Raw genomic sequence first — 20,410 nt, forward strand, 5'->3', positions numbered from 1 at the left:
ACAGTAGTGACATGAGAGGTCAACCATTAGACAATCACTCCTCGATAAACATCTCCTCTTGATCTTAAATTAAATTTTCCCTGAGACGTTTAAGTCTCTAATTTATCTACGATAACGTTGGAAGCTGAAGAAGTGAATTAAAATTAGTGCTACGGCCGGACTCGAACATTGATCTTCATGCTCTCACTGAAAAGCCAAATCTGAGAATGAATCAAGGACACACTGGAGTCAAAGTTGGGAGCGTAATTATGGCTGTATTCAACACGAAATGGCACGCTCTAGCTGAAAGGAACTCTTAGCTGGAGTAAAAAAACATACGACGACCAAACAGAGTGAATAGGAAAGAGAAGAAGCTGCGTATAACTCAAGAGGAGATAACGCTGGAAGCTGGAGAAGTGAATTAAAATTTTTGATGCGGCCGGGACTTGAACCCGGGTCTCCTTGCTTATTAGGCAGATATGCTGACCATTACACCACCGCAGCATTATGGTCAATATATCTGCACGAACTACCCAAATCAAGTACCCTCCCTAATTGGACTTTGTTTTGGGGAGGGTATTTGACTTGGGTGGTGACTGTGGTGGTGTAAAGGTCAGCCATATCTGCCTAATAAGCAAGGAGACCCGGGTTCAAGTCCCGGCCGCATCAAAAATTTTAATTCACTTCTCCAGCTTCCAGCGTTATCTCCTCTTGAGTTATACGCAGCTTCTTCTCTTTCCTATTCACTCTGTTTGGTCGTCGTATGTTTTTTTACTCCAGCTAAGAGTTCCTTTCAGCTAGAGCGTGCCATTTCGTGTTGAATACAGCCATAATTACGCTCCCAACTTTGACTCCAGTGTGTCCTTGATTCATTCTCAGATTTGGCTTTTCAGTGAGACTGCGACGTTCCTTTTTATGCAGACGTGGGGTGGTTGTTATATCTCTATCAACCATAGTTTGACCGTGCAATCCCCACGTTGTCACTTCGGGTTTCATCACCAAACTTGTGAAAACTACTTTACACCCTACAAATGATCTCTAGTTTACTGCAGCCAGTACCTCGTCTCCTACCTTCCAAAGTTCGGTTTCGAGTCTCTGTCTGGCACGCAGAGTTAACCTGCCAGGAAGTTTCGTATCAGCGCACACTCCGCTGCAGAGTGAAAATTTCATTCTGGTATTCCCTGCCGCGAAGTCGCCTTGACATCTGTCCCATGCTGAAAACGAGAGTCGTTCCTCAGTGTTGCTCACTATTTGCACATGTATATTAGACACATTTCCTTACTATAAAAATTACTTTTATTGCGAATAAGGGGATACGCCCCTCATGTATGGACTAGGTACAAAATAAGTTATTGATTCCAAGACTTAACTATCAATTTGTTTGTACAGATTTATTTAAAAACGAGTCAAAACTTTATGAAATGCTGTATCCAAATTGGGGAAATTCACTCTACCGTCGATTTAGTACAGAAGACATAATTATGATAGTAAGAAAAGAAAGGGTCATCAGTGGGATGAAAAGGATGTAAGATAATCTGTGATTAGATAGCACTGATCATTGCTATCCTCAGTGAAAGTGAAGAAGAATTAAAGGATCTATTGAATGGCACGACTAACTCGGGAAGAAGGCAAAAGCAGTGAGAAGTAGCAGAAATGATAACTACGAGAAACTTAACATCAAAATTGGTGATGACGAAGTAGAAGTAGTTAAGATATACTGCTACCTTGGAAGCAAAATAACCCACGACGGACGAATAAGAGAACGTAAAAATGAGACTAACCCAGGCAAAGCGGGAATTCTTGGCCAAGTGAAGTCTACTGGTATCGAACATTGGGCTTGATTCGGGTTAGATATTTTTGAGAATGCTCATTTAGAGCGCAGGTTTGTATGGTAGGGAATCATGGATTGCTGGTAAACCGGAACAAGTGTCTAAGCGTTTATGATGATGTGGTGCTACAAAATACTGTTGAAAATCAGGTGGACAGATACGGTAAGCAATGATGTGGTTTTCCACAGAATCAGCAAAGAAACGAACATATGGAGAACACTGACGAGAAGAATGGATCTGAGATTTCAGGGAATAACCTCCATGGTACTAAGGGGAGCCGTAGAAGCGGAATTGGAATAAATTCAACAAATAACTGAATACGTAGGGTGCAAGGGCTACTCAGATGAAGACGTTAGCGCAGAACACTGACGATTAAAACAAAACAAAAAATGTAATATGGAATGGGACTATTCAGGACATCTACGTAGGTGATTTGAAACTAAATGGGACTTCCTTTGCTAGCTTGCGAGAAACGTGAAGTAGTGGAAGATGAAAAAAGTGGGTGAGCATCGCGGATGTATATGGCTAAAGACTGTAATTCTTCGGTAAGTGTGGTTCAAATGGCTCTGAGCACTATGGGACTTAACATCTATGGTCATCAGTCCCCTAGAACTTAGAACTAGTTAAACCTAACTAACCTAAGGACAGCACACAACACCCAGCCATCACGAGACAGAGAAAATTCCTGACCCCGCCGGGAATCGAACCCGGGAACCCGGGCGTGGGAAGCGAGAACGCTACCGCACGACCACGAGATGCGGGCGGTAAATGTGGTGGAAGCATTCATAAGGCGATATTAGTTGTGCGGCGGCGGCGGTCAGCGAGCTTTATTTTCGACGAATGTTTATGCAGTATACGCTAAGCGTAATTACGTAGAGAAATTATTAGATCTGTAGCTTGAAGAGACATATTCGTGTGCATGTGTGTTTACAGGAAGAATTAGATATTTTCCAGTGGCGAAGCTGACCTACAGCAGCGAGAGAGGCTGGCAACGTGGATCGCTCCGTACGGGGAAAGGGGAATGTCAGTGGGGTGGATCTCGGTGCTGTGGGGTGCATGCGTTAGCGGTTAGCGAGGGGTTGCACCCTCGTGCATGACGCCGTCATTGTGTTGCCTGGCGGCCGTTAGTCGTGATGTCGGCCGTTTTCACTGATCGCTAAGCCGGGAGCCTAACTCCTGTAGCAGTGCCTCATTCAGTAGCAATCTACTCTGCACTTCGCAAATGAATGTGGGTGCTCTTGTGTTAGGTTCACGATACTGAAAGCGTTAGTGGGAGTAATCAACCTCAGCTATTCGTTAAATTTTGGGACTGCAGCCACATAAACTCTATTTCTTCTTCTTCTTCTTCTTCTTCTTATGCTACTACTACTACTACTACTACTACTACTACTACTACTACTACTACTGATAAAAATAATAATAATAATAATAATAATAATAATAATAATAATAATAATAAAGGAAGTGACGCTTGATCAAGGTCCGCGTCACTTTCCATTTTTAACCAGACTTAACGTCTGAGAAAGTAAAGAAATAATAATAATAATAATAATAATAATAATAATAATAATAACAAAGAACAACACGCATCAATTAAACAATCAGAGAAAAATGAAATTTTAAGACAGCCACCAGCACAAGCACAAATAGAACACGAAGTGACACACATGTTAGATATAGAAGAAAAATTTCAGTTGACATATATAGAATACAAAGACACAAATACAGACATTAGACCATTCTTGCATAGACCACCAAATAGCCCACAAGTCGAAACAACAATAAAAACTATCAACACAATCATACACAACAAAATAAATGAATACACAACTATGGAAGAGTTACAACTACTGGTTTATGTAGGAGCACTCACTACACTAAATATACACACTAGGCAGATATCAGAACCAACCAACACACAGAAGAAACCCACAAAACCAGCATGGCAACACAGGCTACAGATCAGAATAGAAAAACTGAGAAAAGACATCGGACAGTTAACACAATTTATAAGAAATGAAATATCAGACAAAAAACGAAAAAGGTTAGGTAAAATCTCACAACAAGAAGCAATAGAGCAATTAGATGAAAAGAAGCAAAAATTACAAGCTTTGGCGAAACGACTTAGAAGATACAAAAAAAGTGAAAATAGAAGGAAACAAAACCAAACATTCAACACAAACCAAAAGAAATTTTACCAAACAATAGATAACACACACATAAAAATAGACAATCCACCAAACATAAGAGACATGGAACACTTCTGGAGCAGCATATGGTCAAACCCGGTACAACATAATAGGCATGCACGGTGGATACAAGCAGAAACAGATACATACAAGATGATACCACAAATGCCTGAAGTGATAATTTTGCAACATGAAGTCACCCGAGCAATTAATTCTACGCACAATTGGAAAGCCCCTGGAAATGATAAAATAGCAAATTTCTGGCTAAAGAAGTTCACCTCAACACATTCACATCTAACTAAATTATTTAACAGTTACATTGCAGACCCATACATATTCCCTGATACACTTACACATGGAATAACTTATCTGAAACCTAAAGATCAAGCAGACACAGCAAACCCAGCTAAATATCGCCCCATAACATGCCTACCAACAATCTACAAAATATTAACTTCAGTCATTACACAGAAATTAATGACACATACAACACAGAACAAAATTATAAATGAAGAACAAAAAGGCTGCTGCAAAGGAGCACGAGGATGTAAAGAGCAACTGATAATAGATGCAGAGGTGACATATCAAGCTAAAACTAAACAAAGGTCTCTACACTACGCATACATTGATTACCAAAAAGCTTTTGATGGTGTACCCCACTCATGGTTACTACAAATATTGGAAATATACAAAGTAGATCCTAAATTGATACAGTTCCTAAACATAGTAATGAAAAACTGGAAAACCACACTTAATATCCAAACAAATTCAGATAATATCACATCACAGCCAATACAGATTAAGCGTGGAATGTACCAAGGAGACTCATTAAGTCCTTTCTGGTTCTGCCTTGCTCTGAACCCACTATCCAACATGCTAAATAATACAAATTATGGATACAATATTACTGGAACATACCCACACAAAATCACACATTTGCTATACATGGATGATCTAAAACTACTGGCAGCAACAAATCAACAACTCAACCAATTACTAAAGATAACAGAAGTATTCAGCAATGATATAAGTATGGCTTTTGGAACAGACAAATGTAAGAAAAATAGCATAGTCAAGGGAAAACACACTAAACAAGAAGATTACATATTGGATAACCACAGCGACTGCATAGAAGCAATGGAAGAAACGGATGCCTATAAATATCTAGGATACAGACAAAAAATAGGAATAGATAATACAAATATTAAAGAAGAACTAAAAGAAAAATATAGACAAAGACTAACAAAAATACTGAAAACAGAATTGACAGCAAGAAACAAGACAAAAGCTATAAATACTTATGCCATACCAATATTGACCTACTCATTTGGAGTAGTGAAATGGAGTAACACAGACCTAGAAGCACTCAATACACTTACACGATCACAATGCCACAAATATAGAATACATCACATACATTCAGCAACAGAAAGATTCACATTAAGCAGAAAGGAAGGAGGAAGGGGATTTATCGACATAAAAAACCTACACTATGGACAGGTAGACAATTTAAGAAAATTCTTTCTAGAACGAGCAGAAACTAGCAAAATACACAAGGCAATCACTCATATAAATACATCGGCTACACCACTGCAACTTCATAACCACTTCTACAACCCTTTAGATCACATAACATCAACAAATACGAAGAAAGTAAATTGGAAAAAGAAAACACTACATGGCAAGCACCCGTATCATCTAACACAGCCACACATCGATCAAGACGCATCCAACACATGGCTAAGAAAAGGCAATATATACAGTGAGACAGAAGGATTCATGATTGCAATACAGGATCAAACAATAAACACCAGGTATTACAGCAAGCATATTATTAAAGATCCCAATACCACAACAGATAAATGCAGACTTTGTAAACAACAAATAGAAACAGTAGATCACATCACAAGCGGATGTACAATACTAGCAAATACAGAATACCCCAGAAGACATGACAATGTCGCAAAAATAATACATCAACAGCTTGCCTTACAACTTATAAAGCAACACGTTCCTACATACAAGTATGCACCACAAAATGTACTGGAGAATGATGAATACAAATTATACTGGAACAGAACCATTATAACAGATAAAACAACGCCACATAACAAACCTGACATCATACTCACCAATAAAAAGAAGAAATTAACACAATTAATCGAAATATCCATACCCAATACAACAAATATACAAAAGAAAACAGGAGAAAAAATTGAAAAATACATCCAACTGGCTGAGGAAGTCAAAGACATGTGGCATCAGGATAAAGTTGACATCATACCAATTATACTATCAACTACAGGAGTCGTACCACACAGTATCCACCAATACATCAATGCAATACAGCTACATCCAAACATATATATACAATTACAGAAATCCGTAATTATTGATACATGTTCAATTACCCGAAAGTTCCTAAATGCAATATAACATGTACCGTACAGCAAAAAGGAAGTGACGCTTGATAAAGGTCCGCGTCACTCCATTCTTAACCAGACTTCTAAAAAGTCTGAGAAAGTAAAGAAATAATAATAATAATGCCGCATAACTTCCCGCCATCTTTACAGTGAGCAGACACCGAGTTGTTCCGTCGTTTTAAACTACAGATGCTTCCTCAGCAAGGCTGGGATTTAAAAGATTCCCTGCGAGTGTGGCCTTTCGTACATCTGACAGGCGACTCTTCCAGTCCACGAAAGATGCACAGAACACGGGAGGCACATCCCATTCTTTGTTGTTGTTGTTGTTGTTGTGGTCTTCAGTCCTGAGACTGGTTTAATGCAGCTCTCCACGTTACTCTATCCTGTGCAAGCTGCTTCATCTCCCAGTACGTACTGCAGCCTACATCCTTCTGAATCTGCTTAGTGTATTCATCTCTTGGTTTCCCTCTACGATTTTTAACCTCCACGCTGCCCTCCAATACTAAATTAGTGATCCCTTGATGCCTTAGAGCATGTCCTACTAACCGATCCCTTCTTCTAGTCAAGGTGTGCCACAAATTTCTCTTCTCCCTAATTCTATTCAATACCTCATCAGTTATGTGATTTACCCATCTAATCTTCAGCATTCTTGTGTAGCATCACATTTCGAAAGCTTCTATTCTCTTCTTGTCCAAACTATTTATCGTCCATGTTTCACTTCCGTACATGGCTACACTCCATACAAATACTTTCAGAAACGACTTCCTGACACTAAAATCTAGACTCGATGATAACAAATTTCTCTTCTTTAGAAACGCCTTCCTTGCCATTGCTAGTCTACATTTTATATCCTCTCTACTTCGACCATCATCTGTTACTTTGCTCCCCAAACAGCAAAACTCCTTTACTACTTTAAGCGTCTAATTTCCTAATCTAATTCCCGCAGCATCACCCGATTTAATTCGGCTACATTCCGTTATCCTCGTTTTGCTTTTGTTGTTGTTTATCTTATATCTTCCTTTCAAGACACTGTCCATTCCGTTCAACTGTTCTTCCAGGTCCTTTGCTGTCTCTGACAGAATTACAATGTCATCAGCGAACCTCAAAGTTTGTATTCCTTCTCCATGGATTTTAATTCCTACTCCGAATTTTTCTTTTGTTTAGCAGACCTGAAAAACACGATCTTAGCTGCCGCTGCAGAAGTTAGGCCCGATTTGCTGCAGCGAGTGTGGGAAGAAATTGCTTATCGGTGTGATGTTTGCCCCATCACAAACGGTAGTCACGTCGAACCAAAATGACCCTTGACCCTGTTACGTGAAACTTGAGGTGCCGGCCGGTGTGGCCAAGAGCGTAAAGGCGCTACAGTCTGGAACCGCGTGACCGCTACTGTTTGACTCACCGTGTACTAAGTTAACTATTTTTGTGTACTTCAGTGAAAGGGTTTCTTAACTTCCACTGGTATTTAGAGTTTGAAATATTACCACCTTTTATCGCATGAAGATATTAACTTTATCACTTGAAATATCAAACTTTCTACGTCTTTTGCTAATGCAGTAGTTGGCTAGTCTGCGTTGAGCACATGAAAAATTAATTATGTGAAAGAATACTACGAAGTTCTTTTTCAAAGACGTATTTTAGGTTTCAAAAGGAATCTGCACTTACAGGTCATCTAGCGAACCCGTGCGAGCAGGAAGGAGGGCAAATCTTCTAATTTATGGTTTATATATCACTAGTACAGAGCTTACATAAACACATGCAGTATTGTATTTTTTTTAAACAGCATTAGTTTTAGTACTTTCAGTATTATTATTAAACTTTTTCTCGTGGAAACTCTTCAAGTATCACATATTCTATTTCGAATAATGCATAAAAAAGTCTCACATGCGTAATTATACTTGTTGCGTTAGGGAGGCTTGTAAGATCGATTACAATCGTCATACATTATTTTGCTTCGCAGTTAGCAGCAGGATTCCTTCACTTTGTCTACCTCCTCGCCTTCAATTTTGATGGTAAATTTTTCGGCGGTCTTACGTATGGTATTCCTTTCTTCAGTACCTCCAATCTATATTATTTACTAATTAGACCATTTCGTTCAACAGATCCCGTAATCCTTCTTCTCATTTCTCTAACTATAGTGATGTCGCCATAGGATCTCATTATTGATATCCTTTTACCTTGAATTTTAATCCCTTTGCTGAATCTACTTTTGATTTCAGTCATTCCTTCTTCGGTGTAGAGATGGAACAGTAAGGGAGAAAGAGTGCTTGCTTCTTTACACCCATTTTAATCCAAGCTCGTTCTTCCATCCTTGATGTTTCCTTTTGCTTCTTGTACATATTGTAGTTTTACATGTTTTGATTTTTGACGAGTCTTGCTTTCATTATCAAGCGGGACGTCAGAAGTGCCTCTCTGGTGCCTCTCGTATTCCTAAAGCCAAACTGATCGTCGCCGAGAAGTAGCCCAATTTTTTCCTCCTGCTGTAATTTGAAAGTAGCAGCAAAGAAACAAATATGAAATAGCAAATACAATGTGGCTTTGTAACTGCTATTTGCGGAAAAAGTTGTCGGTAGCACAGCATCCTTGGTGATGATTTTCCCTGGCGACATCCTGACAATCCCGTAGCACGTTAGCCGGCCGATAGTAATGCCGCAGCCACCGCCGGTACAGCACAGATCCGGGTTGCGTTCGTTCCTCCCTCCCCCTATGAGTGCGCGCACGGCCGTAGTCCTCGTTCCTTCCTTCCTGTGATTTCCTGCAGCGTTGCCGCTGTGAGGGCGCGTCTGGGGCGCGTGTGGAACCGCACGTGCGACCATCCCTCCCTCGGGAGAGTGAGGAACGGCCTTCTGCCTCCCTCACCACTCCCCTCTCCGGGTCGGCTGGTTTATCAGAGGTAACTGTCCTCGCCGGGATGCAACGGGAATCAGAAAGAGGGCGGTGCCGTGCCACCGAGAGACCCTTTTCCCGTTATCTTCCCGACCTTCCGCCAGGGAAGCAGACGGCACAGTCGTATAAGTCCTGCACCTGATACTCTTCGGAAATGCTAGTCCTATTAGCAATTCACTCTGGAAGCGTGGAAGTGTCATTTATTTGTAAACATAACAAAATAACTAGACTTAGAGAAAGCTTTTGACAATGTTGACTGGAATACTCTCTTTCAAATTCTAAAGGTGGCAGCGGTAAAAATACAGGGAGCGAAAGGCTATTTACAATTTGTACAGAAACCAGATGGCAGTTATAAGAGTCGAGGGACATGAAAGGGAAGCAGTGGTTGGGAAGGGAGTGAGACAGGGTTGTAGCCTCTCCCCGATGTTATTCAATCTGTATATTGAGCAAGCAGTAAAGGAAACAAAAGAAAAATTCGGAGTACGTATTAAAATCCATGGAGAAGAAATAAAAACTTTGAGGTTCGCCGATGACATTGTAATTCTGTCAGAGACAGCAAAGGAGTTGGAAGAGCAGTTGAACGGAATGGACAGCGTCTTGAAAGGAGGGTATAAGATGAACATCAACAAAAGCAAAACGAGGATTATGGAATGTAGTCGAATTAAGTCGAGTGATGTTGAGGGAATTAGATTAGGAAATGAGACACTTAAAGTAGTAAAGGAGTTTTGCTATTTGGGGAGCAAAATAACTGATAATGGTCGAAGTAGAGAGGATATAAAATGTAGACTGGCAATGGCAAGGAAAGCGTTTCTGAAGAAGAGAAATTTGTTAACATCGAGTATAGATTTAAGTGTCAGGAAGTCGTTTCTGAAAGTATTTGTATGGATTGTAGCCATGTATGGAAGTGAAACATGGACGATAAATAGTTTGGACAAGAAGAGAATAGAAGCTTTCGAAATGTGGTGCTACAGAAGAATGCTGAAGATTAGATGGGTAGATCACATAACTAATGAGGAAGTACTGAATAGGATTGGGGAGAAGAGTGTGGCACAACTTGACCAGAAGACGGGATCGGTTGGTAGGACATGAGGCATCAAGGGATCACCAATTTAGTATTGGAGGGCAGCGTGGAGGGTAAAAATCGTAGAGGGAGACCAAGAGATGAATACACTAAGCAGATTCAGAAGGATGTAGGTTGCAGTAGGTACTGGGAGATGAAGAAGCTTGCACAGGATAGAGTAGCATGGAGAGCTGCATCAAACCAGTCTCAGGACTGAAGACCACAACAACAACAGCCAACAAAATAACCCACAAAATATCCTTTCTTAATTTCGAATAGTAGTCCCAATTGACCTTTCATTCTCGCCCTAGTGTGATATCTCTGGTGAATGAGACAGAAAAATTTCTATACACAAATCACCACGTATTTAGAAAGCAGCACTAGTACGAAACACAGCTTGCCCTTTCCTCACATAATATCGTGCGAACCATGGATGAAGAGCACTGGGCAGATTCTGTATTCCTAGATTTCCGGCAAGCGTTTAACATGTTGCCCCACTGCAGACTGCTAACGAAGGTCCCAGCGTATGGAATAGATTCCCAAATACTTGAGTGGCTGGAACACTCCTTAAGTAGTAGAACCCAGTACGTAGTCCTCGACGCGAGTGTTAATTAGAAATGCAGTCCTTCAACAAAGGAAATTGCTTACATTACGTTAGTTCGTCCAGTCTTAGAGTGTTGTTCTTAGGTATGGGACCCTTACCAGTTGGGTGTGATTCAAGAGATTGAGAAGGTCCAAAGAAGAGCGGCAAGATTCGTGACTGGTACATTTAGCCATCGCGAGAGCGTTACAAATCTCATAGAAAGTTTGAAGTGGGACACACTTCGAGATAGACGACGCGCTAAACAGAAGGGGGCTGGTCACTAAATTCAGAAATACAATCTTCGCCGAGGATGTAGAGCATACGAGGTGTGGCTAGAAAAAAACCGGACTAGTACTGGTGAGACAATAAAACGAATGCAATAAGGCTGAAAGTCGCGTGGCCTGTCACGTGACTCTCGCTCCGCCTACTGCTCGAGTTTCATCTGCCTCCTGCACTCAGTCTGCCCGTCGCGTCTGTTTTAAGTAGTTGACGTTTTGACGTTTTGTCTGTGCGTCGGAAAATGTTGAGTGTACAGAAAGAACAGCGTGTTAACATCAAATTTTGTTTCAAACTAGGAAAATCTGCAAGTGAAACGTTTGTAATGTTACAACAAGTGTACGGCGATGATTGTTTATCGCGAACACAAGTGTTTGAGTGGTTTAAACGATTTAAAGATGGCCGCGAAGACACCAGTGATGACACTCGCACTGGCAGACCATTGTCAGCAAAAACTGATGCAAACATTGAAAAAATCGGCAAAGTTGTTCGACAAGATCGCCGTTTAACAATCAGAGCAGTGTCTGAGTTAACAGGAGTTGACAAGGAAAGTGTTAGGCAGATTCTTCATGAAAGTTTCAACACGAACAAAGTGTGTTCAAAAATGGTTCCAAAGTGTCTCACAATTGAACAGAAGGAACGCCGAAGAATGATTTGTTCTGACATCCTGGAAAACATTGAAAGTGATCCCACCTTCTTACAAAATGTTATTACTTGCGATGAATCGTGGTTTTTTACTTACGATCCCGAAACTAAACGCCAATCGATGCATTGGAAAACTCCTGGTTCTCCACGACAAAAAAAGCACGAATGTCAAAATCGAAATTCAAGGCAATGATGATTGTTTTTTTTTTGACATCAAAGGAATTGTGCACATTGATTGGGTACCAGAGGGACAAACAGTGAATCAGCATTACTACATTAGCGTCCTGGCTACCCTACGTGAGCGAGTACGGAGAAAACGGAACGATTTGTGGAGAAAAAAGTCATGGATCCTTCACCAAGACAATGCCCCAGCTCACAGTGCGTTGTCAGTGAAGACGTTTTTGGCAAAACACAACATTCCCATCTTAGATCATCCACCCTACTCACCTGATTTGGCCCCCTGTGACTTTTTTTCTTTTCCCTAAAGTCAAGTCAGCTTTGAAAGGAACTAGATTTGAGACTGTTGAAGCAGTAAAAGAAAAAGCGACGGAAGTAATGTATGGACTTACCGAAAATGATCTGCAGCATTGCTATGAACAGTGGAAAATTCGTATGGAGCGGTGTAGAGACCGAGGAGGAGAGTACATTGAAGGAGATAACATGAAATTGTAAATAATTGTAAATAAATGTTTTTTCCAGCATCAGTCCGGTTTTTTTCTAGCCGCATCTCGTATATTATTACCACCAACTTTCAAATCGTGCAATGATCACCATTCAAAGATAAGGGAAATTAGAGCTCGTACTGAGGCGTTCAGACAGTAGTTCTTCCCTCGCGGCATCCGCGAGTGGAACTGATGGGGTGGGGGGGATATAACTTTGGCGCGAATTGTGCCCTCCACCACACACCGCTTGGTCGCTAGCAGACTATGTATGTAGATGTAGACAAGGGTGTAGTCAGCAGCGCCCCCGGGAGGTGTGAGAGGACCGCCGTTGTTTGTTATACAGTGTACATAAATGATCTGACGGACAGGGTGAGCAGAAATCTGCGAATGTTTACTGATTACCCTGTGACGCTGTTGTTTACGGGAAGGTGTCGTGGTTGACTGACTATACGAAGATACAACTTAGTTAAAATTTCTAGGTGGTGTGATGAATGGCAGCTACCTCGAAATGTAGAAAAATGTAAGTAAATGAAAATGGTTACGGAGAAATGGACTTGTAATGTTCCAATATAGTATTACTGGTATGCCGCTTGACACTTCACTTCGATTACAGTTATAGTCGTAACGTTGAAAAGCAGTATAAATTTAACAGGCACGTAAGATGGGTTCTGGGGAAGGCGAATCGCTGGCTTTGGATTCTTGTGAGAATTAAAGAAAAGTGTAGGTCGCCCGTAGAGGGGACAACGTACAGAACACTTGTGCGTTCCATTTTTGAGCACTGCTAGAATTTCTGGGTCCCCACTACGTCCGATACGAGGAAGACGTAGAAGCATTTCAGTGGCGTGCTGCTAGATGCGTTACCAATAGGTTCGATCAACAGAAGAGTATCGTGGTGATGCTTCGTGAACTCAAAAAGAAATTCATTTGGGGGCGGAATAAAAAACGGTTTGACTACTGATGCTTCACGGTGCCCTACAGCATACACCTTATCACGGCTTACGGAATATTTATATACGTGCACATGAAGAGGAATGAATGAATGATGAATGAATGAATAAATAAATAAATAAAGGGAAAGCCACTCGTTTGAAACACAGCTTTCTTTTTATTTATATACGACAGCTTGCGAACGATAGATCAGTTAACGTATAGATTTCGATTTCCGCGGTTTCCGAAAGGCGTTCCGCACTGTGTCGCATCGTCGAATATTAATGCAAGAGGCGACCATACTTAGTGCTTCCAAAAATATGCTACAAACTTCCACGTATCGCTCACACAGGATCTTGAGGACAAGAATAGAATAATTACAGTGCGCACACATGCGCACGCACACACTTCGGAGAGAAATGGGATTTGTGATCGTCTGTTGGTGATTTCTGTCTATTATATGATCAATAATTGTAAACAGTTAGCTGTTAGATTTTCTTGGTTATTGAGTAGTAGCTGCTCTTCAGACTTTATTCTGTATATGTGTGAATTTCCTTGTAAGGTTACGTCTGTCGCTTTCATTATTTATTGTATTTGCATGTCTTTCTGTCTTGTAGGTTTTCTGGCTACTTTCTTTTAAATGTTCAGCATCGGCTTGTCCCGTATTTGCATGTTCTGGTATGTTCCCTGAACCGGATGTTGAATGTCTGTCCATCACAGGTGTTGCATTTTAGTTAGTATTTTCGTGCGTTCTGATAAATGTCTGTCTGTCTTGCTATTTTTAGAATATCCTTTTGAATTGAACTGTGTGAATTCTATGAGTTAGGACGCTGAACCGTAAGTACCTTTTCCATTTATAATAAAACTTCAGTGAACTGTGCTAAATCAATAACTTAAATGTGCAAACGAAAAGAATCGTGTAATTTTTCAGATCTCTTGCAAATAAAGTTATACACGTCTGGATGCGCAACTTACTTTATTTAAAAAAATGGTTCAAATGACCCTGAGTTCTATGGGACTTAACTTCAGAGGTCATCAGTCGCCTAGAACTTAGAACTACTTAAACCTAACCAACCTAAGGACATAACACACATCCATGCCCGAGGCAGGATTCTAACCTGCGACCGTAGCGGTCGCGCGTTTCCAGACTGTAGCGCCTAGAACAGCTCGGCCACACCGACCGGCTATTTTATTTAACTATGTCTTGTCTCCCTACCACTTTCGTGCAACGACGCTCTGAGCGTGTTTTTTAGGGAATTGACTAGTTTGAACCTGGGACCTGTTGCTGGTATGGAGACGCCAGACCACACATGACATGCAGAATTCAGAAGAGTTCAGTGAGACTAGCGATATAATCAAATACGTAATGATTTCAGCGTCAGCTCCACTGCACTCCCTGTAAAAGAATCTTAATACTAACTAAATTTAGTGGAAGGGGTTAAGGCTTTCCTATTTTTAGTTAGCTGGTAAAATAACGTCGAAAAAGCAGTTAAGTTTACCACTGGAAATTTTATTGTACTCACAAAACATTGTTTATAAATTGCAATATTGATAAAACGAAATATTTTAATACAGGATGATAAAAACCAACTGCGTTCAACAAAAATGTGAACAGATATTCCCTGAATGGATTTCCAAGTTCTACAATGGATCTATAATCTAGGTTTAAATTAAGTTTCATGAAAGAGAAAACCATCAAAAATGGTCTATAGTGACCATCAATTATCTTTAATTACTTGTTTAACTTGTCATAAATTACAGTGGCTGATGTGGCTTCTCAATAATTATATAACAGAAAAATCATCGCATTTCAGATTTTTAACTTTTAATACCAGGAAGTTTAATTGACGATCGACACTAGTATTACGTAAAAAGGGGGTGTAACAGATGAGACTTCTGCAGTTCTGAGTGAAGCCTTATGTGCTCTTATGCGGCATCGCGTGCGTTCATTACCTTGTCGTTGGTTAGGCAGCGTCAGGGGGCGGCGGGCGGCCCAGCTCCACACACCTCGCCGTCTTCAAACAACTCTTTCTAACTTCTCCTTACTACAATTTACCGAAGTTGGTTTAAGAAAAGCTATCTGGCTATGTTTTCAACTGACCAATCAGGGTCTCAATGTTAACCTTAAGCTCTGCCTACAAAAATTCTGTCTATCCAATGAGGAACGTTATACTTTTCGTGGTGGGGCAATGTTTTTAATGTTTGCAACGTAACAGAGACGCGAAAAAGTCTCACGCTAAAACTTGCAGCTGATATGGCCCTTTTAGTGTTATCGTAAGCTCGTTTCTCCCCTCGGAACTGCGTCTGTCTCACGGTGGGAAGGTATGACATGCATTTAGGCGTTCTTGTGTTCGTCTGTGGTATTCCATTTGCTCACTCGTTACTCGTATTACTTTGGTTAATTTAATGTCAGGATTTATTCGGAGCTATGTGACATACTGTCGGATTTGCTGTCGTGTCAGGGTTTTCATGGAAGGTGTTGGATTTGCTTGACACCTTACAGCGTTTTCCTTTTGTACTGCTGCGGTTTGTAGAAGGAACATTCAGGTCAGTCTCGACCACTCCAGCACTCGATTCCCAGCTGCTTCGCCGACTTCCCATGGGAAGTCTATTGCTGAGGCGCCCCCTTTTGAGACCAATGTCTCTGAAGCCCTGCAGTTTCAAACCGAAACATTTTTGAGGACTAGGGGATAGAAGTCAGCCGTACCGTATAACACGCGTGGGGAGGGAGGGGGGGGGGATTGCGCAGTCATAGGGTCACTCACGGACAAACCACGCTTACATTTATTACATATATATTGATTTTCCCGAACATCGCGTAGCTAGATGTGGTTACAGAAGCGTCGTGACTTAAAGCCATTTTCTTGTTTCCCTCAGTACGCTACTCACAGTTGCTTTGCCTTCAGGAATAAGCTGAGTGGACAGCTAGAGATTGATTGTAAATGTTCGCGTCGATAAAAAATGAGATTCGTGAGAAAACAGCCATTTCGTATGTGTGCGAAGCGTGGTCCCTACTTTACGTAAGTGGGGTTGCTGTGAACATCAGCGGTGGAACTGAAAGCAATAGTTTCCTGTGCGGACAGACTCCACAGCTGAGCTTCTAGAGACGAGACGATAACCTCTGGCCGCGATAACTGCTCGCTCGATTTCGTATAGGAGCCTTGGCACAGGCCGTCCGGTTCTGAACTCTAGCCTGGGTCGGGACCCGTGGGAAGATCATCATGTCTGTGACGTGCGTTCATTCAGCATGGCGAAGCAGCAAGGAAGTAGAATCGGACACCGGGACGAACTCATGTTATTTGTTCGCAGCAGCTCAGTGCCGATTCACTCCCTCGTTACCGAACAAAATGGTGCAGTGATTTAGCGTCTGATGTGATACTGGGGAGAAATGGGAACTGGAGTTCTACTGACCTTCCAACCATCAAAATTTCTGTAACTTGCAGGCAGATTTAAGCTGTGTACCGCGCCGAGACTTGGACGAAGAACCTTTGCCTTCGGCCTGCAAATGTTCTACCGACAGCAGCTGCAGAGTTGTAGAGCTACCAAACGAGTTATCCAATTAAGACTTAACGACCCACTGGGACTGTAGGGCGGCAGGTATTGCGTGGCTGGATTTTTGTATCCCGCCTGGATAGGCGGCGCGTGGATCTGCTCCTGTGAACGGCTTCTGTAATATAGGTCGAGAGTGAAGGAAGCGAGTAGGAGCAGGAGAGGTGGAGCACTTCGGTACTGCATGTAACGTTAATATTTTTACTAGAGTCAAAAAACACTTATATATCAAAGGCATACATAACTTTGGCTAGGATGAGCACGTAGGTAGTCCAGTAGTCCTGTAGTCCAGGATAATACAAAGTCTCAATAGCAAGCTAGCCCACTCGGTAGTAGAAGCTATATTTCCAGGCCGTCTGCTCTTGATGAAATAGGGCCGAAATCAGGACTACACTCGTTGAGCTCCACAGCGCCGGCCAGAGGGCGCTGTGGTCGACGTAGTTAGTTTTCTCTCGTAGTGCCAACTTACGAGAATGTGCACCAACGTTGTGGCATCGTAACTATCGTCACCACATGGATAGCTCTCAGTCGGCAGAGAATTTGCCCGTGAAAGGTAAAAGTTCCGAATCTGAGTCCCGCTCCGATGGGACATATCCAATTGGCACACACTCCGCTTCAGATTGAGGATTAGTTCTGGATCGTAAGGATTGTTTTACTTGGCTTACCTACAAAGACGAGATGACCTGTACAAAAAGGTCACAGCGAATGCTGTACATACGAGTAAGGCCAACGCAGCTAGTCTTTTTTAAAAGACATGTTGATCGGTTTTGGCTATTAAAATAATTTGTTTTTAAAATCCGCTGGTGCAATTTCCCTGCCCGCATCCCATGGTCGTGCGGTAGCGTTCTCGCTTCCCACGCCCGGGTTCCCGGGTTCGATTCCCGGCGGGGTCAGGGATTTTCTCTGCCTCGTGATGGCTGGGTGTTGTGTGATGTCCTTAGGTTAGTTAGGTTTAAGTAGTTCTAAGTTCTAGGGGACTGATGACCATAGATGTTAAGTCCCATAGTGCTCAGAACCATTTTTTGCAATTTCCGTCTTCGTCCATTTTCTAGTGGAACATGTACAGAGGTTGGCCCAGAAGGAATAGTAAACACTGAGAGATATTACAGGAATGATGATATTATCATTTGATGCACAAAAAAAATGAATGTATGCCGCATATGGAACATCGTTATTAGGCCTACATCGTTATTTATTTTCCATATTATTCAGTGCATTGTCTGGTTTACACATATACAATAGTTAGCGAACGTTACAACATGCGTTTTACAAAATGACAAATACGTATTTGTGACAGATTCACTGTCGTCAACCTTCAACGCTCAGGAATTCTTAGGCAGCAGCACGAATGCTGCCACCGAAGAAGCCGTAAATATACAGTATACCTACATACTCAATAGTTTAGATGTGTAGCATTTTAGTCAGTGCGGGTACAAACTCAGTTAACCGATGCTTCTGAATACCCCGCGTTACTTCACTCCGAACACGCCATGGACAGCTGAGCATTCATCGGGTTAGATTAATGCCAGAAAGACCTCCCCAGGAAAATGGTTGAAACCAATGAGATAGATTGGGATATAATTAAACGCAGACATATTGGGTGGGAAAGACATACGTGCCCGCCACTTTCCCAAAACAAATGTCCAGCGTGGTTACAATTAAAATTTTACTACTCGAGCCAGTGTAGACGAAAAACTATTCACCTTATCGGTACTCAACTTGATAGGAATGATGAGTGCGCGCTGCAGGATTTCTGTTGTTAGGTATGGTACGGCGACGTACGGACTACTTGGCAATTGTTCCGGGGAGAGGCCGACGGCACATTGCGCCACAAATTGTTGGAGTTAGTGTTGCCATGGCTGAGAATGCTGCACGCAGTGTGCGATGTTCAAGAAATGCACGATCTGTGTCACGACAGATCCACCGCTGTTTCGGGCAGCAGTATAGAACCATCTCTGCTGCGGTTTCAGGCTTTCGTGGGTCCAGATAGTAGTCACATTGAGTAATGTTGTAACGTGGAACGTAAACATGGTACGTAATTAACAAATGTTACCCTCTCATGCAGAAATTAAAATCTTTCAATGGTTTGTTCATTATTTCTCCTCCGCGTGGCCTTAGAAATATTTCCAGAAAATTTCATTGCTCTACGTTTACCTTTTTTTCATGGGGGCCGTCCCAAGTAGCGAAAATTCAGTTATAACCACACTGTGCATTGCATGTGCTCTATCTCAGAAACCATTCGGAATAGGGCATATTTCCATACGAAGTTTCTTGCTTCATGCGAGCGTTCCTATCATCTGTGAATATTGAATATTCCTCCTGGAGCACACTGTGTGTGTATGCTATCTTCAGATTTTGGTATGTGCTAGAGCACGAGATTTTCGCTGTGTTCCCTTTGAAAAAAGCCAAAGACGGAAAATGCAATAATGGATTTAAAAAATAGTGCTTTTACAGTCCAACACATCAGTGAAGACTTTTATTCGATCTTAGAACCCATCTAAGAAAGCAAAAACTGAAATAATCGTTTGTCACGAAGGTTTAGAAACAACCTTCATTGCATAAAAAGTTCTCGGCGTACTTGCCGCATCAAATTTGGATAAAATCCCGAGCTTTCGATGACACCTCCGTCATCTTCGTCAGGGGTAAAACTGATTGTCGTGGGCCGGTGAGGCTTCCGCTTTTATAAGCAATGGACGGCTTCTCATTGGCTGGATGACGTCACGGTCAAAACGGCGCGTACGGAGGTGGCGGCCTCTATGCCAATAGATTTTGTTTGCGCGCTTTATCCAGCGTTGCTTGCAGCGTCATCCATCGCAACAGGCGGAGAACTGCGAGCAATGTATGAAGTCTCCCTCTGCGCTCTTTCTTTGTCAACTGCGCGCTTCCATACATTGCTGAATGCATATCCGGAGTCTCTGTTTAAATTATTTTCACATAGTCTAATTTCAGCTGCTTCCCTGATAAGAGTCCCAATAGTTTGAAGCGTGAGCAAGTAGTCTATCTTTCATCAAATAGAATCTTACGTTTATGTAACAAACTGTGCTCAGCCACCGCTGATATTTTTCTAGGTACCTGTATTTCAGGTGACGCTGATGTTCCACACAGCCATCGTCTTATAGACGGGCCCACTTAATTCTTGCCACACTCGCAAGGAATGCTGTAAATTCCCGGTACTCTCAGGCCGAGATTATCTTTAACGGGTCGCAACATTTCCTTTATCTTCCTGGGTGGCCGGAAGACTGGTCTGATTCCCTGCCGGCTCAGGACTCTACCGATCTTGCTGGTGGTTGCACCGCAGAATGGTAGGCGCGCGATGTGTTGGTCCTCTTGATTCGTTCGAACAGCGTCCTTCCTTTCGCCAGAGTATCTCTGATATCACGATCAGAATATCCATTTTTTTCTGAA

General features: G+C 41.8%; 1 protein-coding gene and 1 non-coding gene across 3 annotated transcripts in view; one reads left to right on the forward strand and one right to left on the reverse strand.

Moving 5' to 3' along the window:
- LOC126200863 (rhotekin-like) overlaps positions 1-20,410 on the forward strand; it is a 501,233-nt gene that overhangs the window by 148,089 nt on the left and 332,734 nt on the right. The gene's annotated exons all lie outside the window — the stretch shown is intronic.
- Trnai-aau (transfer RNA isoleucine (anticodon AAU)) lies at positions 411-483 on the reverse strand. The gene has a single exon. It is a non-coding gene; the product is annotated as a tRNA-Ile (tRNA).

The sequence above is a fragment of the Schistocerca nitens genome, chromosome 1, assembly GCF_023898315.1.
Source record: "Schistocerca nitens isolate TAMUIC-IGC-003100 chromosome 1, iqSchNite1.1, whole genome shotgun sequence".
NCBI classification, from domain to species: Eukaryota; Metazoa; Arthropoda; class Insecta; order Orthoptera; family Acrididae; genus Schistocerca; species Schistocerca nitens.